This window comes from Mus musculus, chromosome 4 (genome assembly GCF_000001635.26).
Source record: "Mus musculus strain C57BL/6J chromosome 4, GRCm38.p6 C57BL/6J".
In the NCBI taxonomy this organism is placed as follows: Eukaryota; Metazoa; Chordata; class Mammalia; order Rodentia; family Muridae; genus Mus; species Mus musculus.
Window position 1 is genome coordinate 115,506,480 of NC_000070.6, and position 11,108 is coordinate 115,517,587.

Sequence of the window (11,108 nt, forward strand, 5' to 3'; positions counted from 1 at the left end):
TTTGTTGAGAAGTCTAGTGTAATTCTGATAGGTCTGCTTTTATATGTTACTTGAACTTTTTCCCTTACTGCTTTTAATATCCTATCTTTATTTAGTGCATTTTGATGTTTTGATTATTATATGACAGGAGATATTTCTTTTCTGGTCCAGGCTATTTGGAGTTCTGTAGGTTTCTTGTATGTTCATGTGCATCTCTTTCTTTAGGTTAGGGAAGTTTCCTTCTATAATTTTGTTGAAGATATTTACTGGCTCTTTAAGTTGGGAATCTTCACTCTCTTCTATACCTATTATCCTTAGGTTTGGTCTTCTTGTTGTGTCCTGGTTTTCCTGGATATTTTGGGTTAGGAGCTTTTTGCTTTTTGTTTTTTCTTTCACTGTTGTACAATGTTTTCTATGGTATCTCCTGCACCTGAGATTTTCTCTTCTATCTCTTGTATTCTGTTGGTGATGCTTGCATTTATGACTCCTGATCTCTTTCCTATCTTTTCTAACTCTAGGGTTGTCTACCTTTGTGATTTCTTTATTATTTTTCTTTCCAATTTTAGATCCTGGATGGTTTTGTTCATTCTCTTTATCTGTTTGACTTGTGTTTTCCTGCAATTCCTTAAGGGATTTTTGTGTTTCCTCTTTAAGGGCTTTTAGCTGTTTACCTGTGTTCTCCTGTATTTCTTTAAGAGAGTTATTTATGTCCTTCTTAAAGTCTTGTATCACTGTCATGAGAAGTGATTTTAGATCGAGTCTTTCTTTTCCAGTTCTGATGGTCTATCCAGACTTGCTATAGTGGGAAAATTAGGTTCTGATGATGCCAAGTAACCTTGGTTTCTGTTGCTTATGTTCTTATTCTTGCCTCCCACTATTTGATTATCTCTAGTGCTACCTGCCCTTGATATATATGACTGGAGCCTGTCCTTCTTAGGCTCCTAATTGTGTCAGAACTCCTCAGAGTCCAGCTTTCTCTGGGATCCTGGGATTCTGGGATCCTGGGATCCTGAGATCCTGGGTGTGTCAGATTTCCTGGGAGTCAAACTACCCCTGCTACCCTGAGATCCTGGTGTGACCAAAGATCCTGGGATCCTGGGATTCTGGGATCCTGCGTATATTAGAGTGCCTGGGAGTGAAGCTTACTCTAGGTGTTGTGAGACTGGCTGAGGAGTTCACACCCAAGGTAAACCAGTGCAGGCCGGGCCACTGGTTAGGTTGGGTTCCTGTGTCCTTGGATTCCCCTGGTCCCAGTTACTCCCGGTGGTGTTGGAACAGATGTTGTGTCCTCCTCACCTCAATCCTATGATCCTGTGCCTGTTAGAGCGCCTGGGAGTGGAGCTTTCTCTGGGTGTTGTGGGACTGGATGTAGAGTTTGGGCCCCCTGTGTATCTTTGTAGCACATTCTATATTACTGCTACTGTCAGGCCTCATGATCATCAGTCTTCACCTGATTTTAAGTGTCTTCTGCACAGCTTGGTGCTGTTGCTGACAAAGAAGTTTGTTTTATTCTCACTGAGGGATTATTGTGTTATTAGAAGCTTACCTTTCAAAAACAATATTTTCAGTGTGAAGATCCCATTTCAAATAGGAGAAATACTCAAACTAACAGATGTGGAAAACATAGCAAAGAACTGCTAGAAACACGTAAAAGCAAGACAGCATGTCCCCTCCTCAACCATTAAACTCAGATACTGAAATAAGTAAATGTTAAGTGATGAGTCAAACGTTTTCTGGAAAAATATGACCAGTGACCTGAAAGAGTATACAAGGAAGCAGAGGCAGAGAAATTTAATCCATGACTTCATGACCTGAGAGAAAAGGTTAAAAAAAAGAACACAAACAAACAAACAAACAAAACCTAAGGTAGTTCATGACTATGAAGCTAGTATTGTAGAAGATACTTGAAAATATTATACATAGGGAAGAAATAAAAACAGTTGGTACCCAACATAGTAAAACAACCAGCTCTTGATCTGAGTAGTGAAAAAAGGAAAGAACAGTAATATAACCAGTCAAAAATCAGACAGCTGGGGCTGGAGAGATGGCTCAGTGGTTAAGAGCACTGACTGCTCTTCCTGAGGTCCTGCGTTCAATTCCTTTCAACCACATGATGGCTCATAACCATCTTTAATGGCATCTGATGCTCTCTTCTGGTGTGTTTGAAGACAGCAGCAGTGTACTCACATAAATAATAAATGAACCTTTAAAAAAAACATCAACTAAATTTCAGAAATCAGTAAATATCTCTCAGCAATAATTTCAAGTGTAAGTGGTCTTGATTCACTAATAAAGAAATGCAAACTAATTGATATAATTTAAAAAACTAAATACAACAATCTTCTCCAAGAAACACACACTGTTGTTCATAGCACTATAGGCTGGAATCAAAAAATAGAAAAAAAATCTATCTCTAAATGGAAACTGAGAAACAAGCTGGTGTGTAGTTATTTTGATATCTGATGAAGAAAACTTCAGAAATTAAAGAGAGAAAAGAGATAATGAAGGCCACTAATGTTCGTAGAGAGAATAACTGACAAAAAAGGGATAATTATAAATATATATGGAGCAAATGCTTAGGCATTAAATCTCATAAAACAAACAATAATGTACATAAAATACCAGATAAATCCTAATACAATATTATTCAGAAATCTCAGTACCAACTCTATACAAGAATAGGTCATCCAAACAATAAATAAATCAAAGTTAATGTACACCATAAAGCAAATTGACTTAGTGGGTACATACAGAACATTCTAAACAACAGACACACAATACACATTTTTCTTTTTTTTAATTAGGTACTTTCTTCATTCACATCTCCAGTGCTATCCAAAAAGTCCCCCATACCCCCACTTAGATTTGACCTTAGTACAGGCAGGCAGAACTCTGTAAGTTCAAGGCCAGCCAGGGCTCAGCAGTAAGACTGGGGGGGGGGGTGGCAGAGAGAACAGGAGAGAGAGGAGGAGGGAGAAGGGGAGAGAAAAAAGAGAGAGAGGGAGAGAGAGAGAAAGAGAGAGAGACACCACCCAAATTAGACATAGAGACTAAAGGTGGGGGAGTTAAAATTGATTCCATATAAAGATTCATTCAAGATTAATTTGAAAGCATGTAACTTTTTTGTAAAATCAAAGCACAACTTTAGTAAATAGTTATTTTAGACAATTTGGACATCAATATAATTAAAATTGTAAGAACCATTATAACAAGAGTGGATTGACTTTTCAGATTTCCAAATCAGAGTCAACTGCACATTTACACAGAATTGTCTTCACATGAATCCCAAAGGGAAAAGATAAAAATGAGTGGTTCTGTAGCCACTTTAGTTTTGCCAACCAACAGTTACTTTTGAAAAGCAACTGCAGGTTTGTTAGTCAAGGTCTGAAGCAGTAGAAGAGTCACATATGTCATGAATTCACTTATATGTAACTTTATGCCTGAACATCAGCCACTCTGGAGGAGGTGGGGTCTTAAAGTGCTTGGTCTCAGCTTGAAGGTCTTCGGGTCTGGCATTTGTGCCCAACAGACTGTGCAAATATATATTAAGGTTTTGGCAGCCTACAGTCTTTTGGTCTTTGTTTCTTTTGTCCAGCCTGCTTTTAGGCAATGTTTTGCTGAGATTGAATCTTCTAGTGTCTATAAACTGACCAGTCTGGCATCAGGAAATGAAGGGCTGAGCCCTTGCACCACTAAGGGCCTCCACCATCTGCCAAGGAAAGAGTGGGCAGACCTGGGAGTACAACTTTAGGTGTGGTGGTATTGCATGCCACCACACCTAAAGTTCTCTTTTTTTATCATGCACTCCATATTTATTGTTTCAATATTTTTTATCCACTTTACATTTTGATACCCACCTTCCTTTGCTCCCAGTCCCACACTTACAAATTCCTTCCCTAAATTGTTCCCTTCCTTTCTCCTCAGAGAAGGGGGAGCCTCGTCTTGGGTATCATCCCACCTTTGTCACAGTGGGATTAGGCACATCCCCTACCACTGAGGCTGAATGAGACAGTCCAGGTAAGGGGAAGGGGATCCAATGGCAAGCAACGTGGACCTAGACAGCCCAGTTCTACTTGCCAAGGGTCTCACATGAAGACCAAGCTACACATTTTCTACAAATATGTAGGGAGCCTAGGTCAAGAACTTGCTTGCTCCCTGGTAGGTGGACCACTCTCTGTGAGCCTCTTGGGCCCAGGTTAGTTGACTCTGTAGGTCTTGTGATGTCCTTGACCCCTCGCCCCCCCCCCCCCCCCCGCCACCAGCTTGCTCAGTTCTATTCCTGTCTCTTCCACCTGAGTCCCGGAGATCCACCTGATGTTTGACTGTGGAACTCTGCATCTGCTTCCACTTGCTGCTGAATAAAGCCACTCAGAAAACAGTTATGTGAGGTTCCTGACTGAAAGCATAGCATAGTCTCATATATTCTTTAGAATATATTCTTTAAGAACAAAAACAGAAGAAAACAGCAAAAGTAGGGAGAGAAATGCAGGCTTGTGATCACAACCTTTCAGGAGGCTATAAAAGAGGATCAATAGTTCAAGAGCTTCCTTGAAAAGTCTGGCTTCAAGGGCAGCCTGGGTAATTTGATAAAACTCAGCCTCCAAGTCAAAAGTCAAAAGAAGACTGGAAATGTAGCTAAGTGGTAAAGTAATTACCTAGCATTGGTGAGGCCCTGGACTCAACCCTACTACTTCAAAACGCATAAATGAAAATAAAATAGAAAGCAAATGTGGGGTAATCCCCCACCCTGGAGGAGTATGCTATTCAGGGTACCATTCTGGGGATATGCTAAACCATTAAGTGTATAAAACATGTTGATTTATTTTTTAAATGATGGTATCACAAACAAAAGCACCCCTGTTTAAGATGGATATCCAACCATTTCAAAGTCTTACTTTGGATTGGGCTCTGAAGTTAAATAATAGAGCATTTGCTTAATATACTCAATGCCAACATTCAATACCCAGTACTTCCCACCCCCAAAAATAGTTTACTCAGCTCCACTTCACCTTTTGCCAAACCAGACAATATATTGGATATCATTAATGGGCATTAGTAGGTTTCTTATCCATTCTGCAGAAAGTGTCCAGATATATATTTCAAGTCACAACTCTCAGGATCATTACTTGAACTGTCTGGGCAGCAGTTAAATGGGAAACTTGTTTTGTTAATAAATCTTGATGCTACCAAGACATTTTTTAAGTTATGCTGATAATTTACATGTGAGTACATAGCATTGTTTCTTGTAAATTTGACTTATACACTTCCAAGTCACTCATGGGAATCATTGAGAAGACAACAAAGCCAGCATCTAGTCACAGGTTGACCATACACCCTACGAGAGTTTCCTGAAAACTTTGTGCCAACACAGATCATCTCTGACATCTTCTGCTCAGTGGGAATATTAAGGGAAACATGGAATGGCTTCTGAGAAGTTTATGGGCTGCCATATGGACTAGAAGCTCAGTCTAACCACCATCTTCTTTACATCCATAGCTAGCCACAAAGTCCCACAGACTACCTGGGTTATAATCTAGTCTGTACCTCTAACCAATGAGATGATCCTGTGAAAACAAATAATTTATTATATGTAGTATTTTGCAAGAAAATATGTGAAACTTTTTATCCAATACTTGATCCTGTAACTTACTCAATAAATGCTCACTCTGACCACATAGGTGGCCCTACGGGGGGAAAAAAAACACCTTGGAGTTGTTTTTTCTTTTTTTTAATTTTTTTCTCATCATTTTGATAATTTTATACATGAGTACTGTACTTATATCATTTCCATAACTCCTTCTCCCTATTCAATTCCTCCCATGTCCCATCTCTCAGTCTCTGTCAAATTCAAGATATTCTTTCATTATATATTTGGTATGCAGATTCATTTAGGGCTGATGGCTTGACCTATCAAGGGTATCATCCCCAGATAAAGCTAATTTTCCCCTTCTCATTTGTTGCCTAAGGCTCTTTACCAAGGGATGAATTCTTCTGACATTTTCCCTATCAATATTTGCAGTTAACTGATTAAGTACGTCTTATTTAGGTAACTACATTGTTGAGATTTCATAGCTACAACTCCCCTGCCATGTCTAAAAGACTTTCTGGCCACAGGATTCATGGTCTTCTGACTCTTACAATCTTTTCACCACCACATCTATGACGGTCCCTAAGCCTCAGGTAAACTTGTGTTGCAGATACACTAACTGTCACTGAGCACCCTGAGCTCATTTATTCTCTGCACTTTGACCAGAGCATCTGCCTGCTGTGAGGAGCTAGAGGAGGAGGAAGAAGAGGAGGAGGAAGAGAAAGAATTTGTTTCCTTAATGAGGGATGAGAGTGACATTTGTCAGTGGGTATAAGATTAACTATTTAGAATACAGTTAGAAATTATATGGGTTTAGGAAAATGGAAGTAATAAGTTCTCTCCAAAGATACCACCAAAAGGCTTGCTAACATGGAAGGAGGAAAACTCATAAGGACATGCATAGGCATATACAGGAAGCTAAGGAATACTGAGAGCAGGGGAAATGGTCTTCTCCAGGGAAGAGTACATTTGATTATCCAATAACAAATAGTAAACTCCCAAAACATACAAGTAACATTATATAAACTGACCAGGTAGTATTTCTGTATTAGGCACACACACACACACACACACACACACACACACACACACACACACACACATACACACACAGAGGGAGAGAGAGAGAGAGAGAGAGAGAGAGAGAGAGAGAGAGAGAGAGAGTTAAATACCACAGAAAAAAAGAAACCAGGAGCTAGAAAGAAAGTAAGAGAATTTGTGGGAAGGAAGAAAGGAAAGGGAAAAGTGTAAGTTATAATTTCAAAATATAAAAGTAGACTATGTATATGAGCAAAAAGTTCCAAAAAGAAGAAATAAAAAGGGCAAGAAGATACTGTCAAGCCGGTCATGGTAGCTCACGCCTTTACTCTCAGCACTCGGGAGGCAGAGGCAGGTGGATTTCTGAGTTCAAGGCCAGCCTGGTCTACAAAGTGAGTTCCAGGACAGCCAGGGCTATACAGAGAAACTCTGTCTCCAAAAACCAAAAAAAAAAAAAAAAACAGATACTGTCAAAGTGTTCAACATTGCTAATTTTCAGATATCATCTTATACCAGACAGAATAACTAAGAAACAACTGTCAACAAATTCTAGCAAAGATATAAAGAAAAGGGTCAACCCCTGACAGGTTGACTATGTTCCAGTGAATGGCCACATAGGAATATATGTATTACACTAACTGGACTTGATAGGTTTAGGGTCACAAGAAGAAGACAAGGAATTCAGTCTAAAGGGAAATGGAGTAGAGATCTAGGAGGAATTGTGAGGGCATGAATATAGACAAAACATGTTGTATAACGTTTTTAAAAGATTCGTAACAGTAACTGACAAGCAGATTTAAATTCTAAAATTCTTTACAACATGTTCCTTTATTTTAAGGGTGACAAATGGGTTCTTGGATATAGAAGGAAAAGGCCACCGTCTAAAAGTTCTAGGTCAGAGGAGAAGAGTACAATGTGGATAGAAAAAGTAGTCATGAAACTAGGGTAAAGTTCAGTGAGATGGAGTGTAAGTTATTCCATTGCCCTTTGCTCTAGTTTTTGACAGAGCATATGATTTGGGAGGAAAAAAAAAAGACCTTTGGCCCTAGGAGTTGAGAAATAAATCCCTTGTTATTAGAAAAGCAGAGGAGAAGCCTTTGAGGGCATGTCAGCAGATTCTGGGGGAGGCAGCCTTCTAGTCCAATAGGGAAGGTTACCAATACCACCATGGACTCTAAATGATTGTTTTCCTTTGAACAATATCACTTGGACTCTCTGTTATCAGTTTCTTATCACTGAAATAAGGGCAAGGGTAAAACCAATCATATTTCTTGAACATTTGGTAAACTAGACTGAGTTCTTTTAAGTCAAGGTTTGTGCCTATTTTTCTTGCTGCTGTGCATGCCCCTTACCACCCTGCCTGGCACATGGAAGGTGTCACCAGCAAAATAGCTGACTAGAAGTATCAGTCCTGTTTCCATCCATAACAAGGTCGAAAACCAAGAAAACGCAAGTATTATTCCACTGGAATAGTACTTGAAGGTAGTAACAAATAGTACACAGAGCCCAGAGACCCAGAATGTCTTTGTAAAGGGGGAAAAGGATGGCATAACATCTACTGTTAAAGTTCCCCAAATGAGATCAAGCTGTAGGGAATGCATATGTCTTGGTTTCCAGTAATTTCTGTTTGAACCACAGGCACCTAAAATATTTGCCCATAGAGAAGCACAAGCCCAGTTTGCAGCTCTGTCAGGTAATCTTATCCCTGCAGCATTAACTCAGGCCACCACTCAAGCTTCTCCTGCACAACACTATCTTGAGGTCCACCCTTACCCCAGCATCCCATGATGTATCCTGCCACCACCAATAAACCTCCTAAATTTCCACAAAGCATCCATACAGCTCTGAGCATCTCAGCTTACCAAGGCCCTAGGAAACAGCTGAGAGACCCTTCCCCCAATCAGAAGCTCTAGGGACAATTGAGCAGCCTACCCTGATCAATTCAGTGAGTGAAGTCCCCATGAAGATAGTGTGCAGCCAATGAACAGTATCTGGTCTCCTACCTGAGACTACTATGTATACCTCAGACCAGGCATGATTCTGAGACTATGATGAGGAGTAGCAAAACCCTGAATGAAATGGACTCTTGAGTGAATGTGTGCTGTTGACATGGGTGTGAACTTATCAAGGACCCTAGCCTCAAACCCATGGGAAAACGGTAGAGCTTTACTACCTGGTGTGAGGGCGATAGGGATAGCAAAGCTTTATGCAGATGTTGATAGTGTGTGCAGAAAGTGTCCACCATAGCCTTCTCCCCCTGGAGAGCCTGAAGAACTCTCCCCTATAGAAACTGCACCTACCGTGGTTAACTAACCCTACCCCCTTGATTCATGTGTGCAAAAACCCCTCCTGTCTGTGTAAATAGACACAGTAAGCATGGCGAGAAAAGCTTCAGCCTCTCCATCAGAGACCCCAGTCCACTCAAGCCCAGCTCTTTCTGGATGTCTGTTTCCTTGTATGTATGTGTTTGTCGTTTCCTCGTTCCCTTGCCACTCCAGTCAGGTCTGTCCTGTACAAGGACTGAGTAGAAACTAAGGTTACCAAATTCCTGGGGCCAGGTTGATCAGAACTTCCAGAGGCTCGGCTGTGGTGTCACATGCCTTTAGTCCCAGCTTTCATGGGACAGAGGCAGGAAAGTCTATATGAGTTTGAGGTGAGCCTGGTACATGAAGTGATTCAAAGAGGAGGAGAAGGAGATGAGGAGGAGAAGGAGAAGAAGAAGAAGAAAAGGAAAGAAGAGGAGGAGGAGGTCCTTCCTCTGCAGCTTCCTCCCTGTCAGGCCTCCAAAACTTACTAGCACCCTTTCCTGCTTGGAATGTGTCAGGCATGCATTGCTTTCCTGGGTCCCTCAGATCAGCCCTACCTAGTGAAAGCAACAGAGACTAAAATTTGACCTCCTCATCCTCATACACAACAGCATGCATTGTGCCCAGTGGTACAAAAAGACTAGCTTCCTACAAAGAGTATCAGCAATAGCCCATAAATACCTGTGAGCCAGGCCACTGAACCACACACACAGGTAACTGAACACTCTGCATGGGAACCACAAAACTGGAATTAAGATCACTGTAACCACACTACCAACACCCTGCCACAACCCCAGGACAAAGTACCTTGCTGGGGAAAAAGCTATCCTATAAAAGCAGCAAAGGCAAGTGACATGGATCCTAATAAAGGCACAGCTAACATAATAAAAATATCTTTCTAGTAAGTGCCACAGAACAAAAAAATATCAGTGGGTTGCCATCAAGAAAAGCAAAGCTCAACATGATGATTTTTAAGGAAACTTGACAAGATGTGGAAGAATACACACTTTGTTAAAAACAAAACAAACAAAAAGTATCACCTGAACGAGAAACTCAGAAAAGGAAATACAGATCATAAAAGAGAAGCCACAGAGGATTTAATAAATCAACTAAAGACACAGTTGAGTGGCAGTAACAGATTATATCACCCAGAAGGAAGAATCCTGAGCTTGAAGAGAGGCTTTTGAGATAACCTAGCCAGACAAAAGAAAAATAAATAGGAAAAAGGTAAAGACTAAGTTCTATAAGACCAACGAGATATGATTAAGTGAAAAATGATCACATTATACGAGTTACCAAATGAAAAGAAACCTGTTTCAAGTGGGTTAATGAGGTGGCTTGGTGGTTAGAAGTGCTTGCTACCAAGTTTCATCTGGACCAAGACCTGAGTTCCATCTCTGGAACCTACATGATAGGAGAAAACTGACTCCTGTAAATTGTCCTCTGACCTCCACACATATGCCATTCATGTGGCACATGCATACAAGTAAATCATAAGTAAACACATAAACAAATAAAGCTGTAGTAGTTTGAATATGCTTGGCACAGGGATTGGCACTATTTGGAGGTGTGGCCTTGTTACAAGAAGTGTGCCAGTGTGGGCATGGTCTTTATGACCCTCGTCCTAGCTTTCTGGAAGCCAGTCTTCTTCTGTTTGCCTTCAGAACAAGATGTTCAACTCTCAGCTCTTCCTGCACCATGCCTGCTTGGATGCTGGCATGTTCATGCCTTGATGATAATGAACTGAATTTCTAAACATGTAAGCCAGGCCCAATTAAATTTTGTTCTTGTAAGAGTTCCCTTGGTCATGGTGTTTGCTTACATCAGTAAAACCCTAAATAAGAAAAGCTATTTAGATAAATAATAGCTGAAAGCTTTCCTGTATTTACTGAGAAATACATGGGCACCCAAGTACAGTAAATGCAAAGGGCCCATTTAGATTCAATTGATTTGGTCCTGTTGAAGACACACTATATTCAAGCTCTCAAAAGTCCAAGACAAGAAATTCTAAAACCAAGAGAAGTATTCCAAGTCCCATATAAGCAAGGCCTTGGTAGACTAACACTAGAGTCTACAGCAAAAACTTCTCAAAAGTGAACTAAACTCTCCAAGTAACAGAGTTAGGTTGGCTAAATAGATTTTTTTTAAATGAAATTCAACTGTATGCTATCTATTTTAAAACAACAACAAAAAAAAAA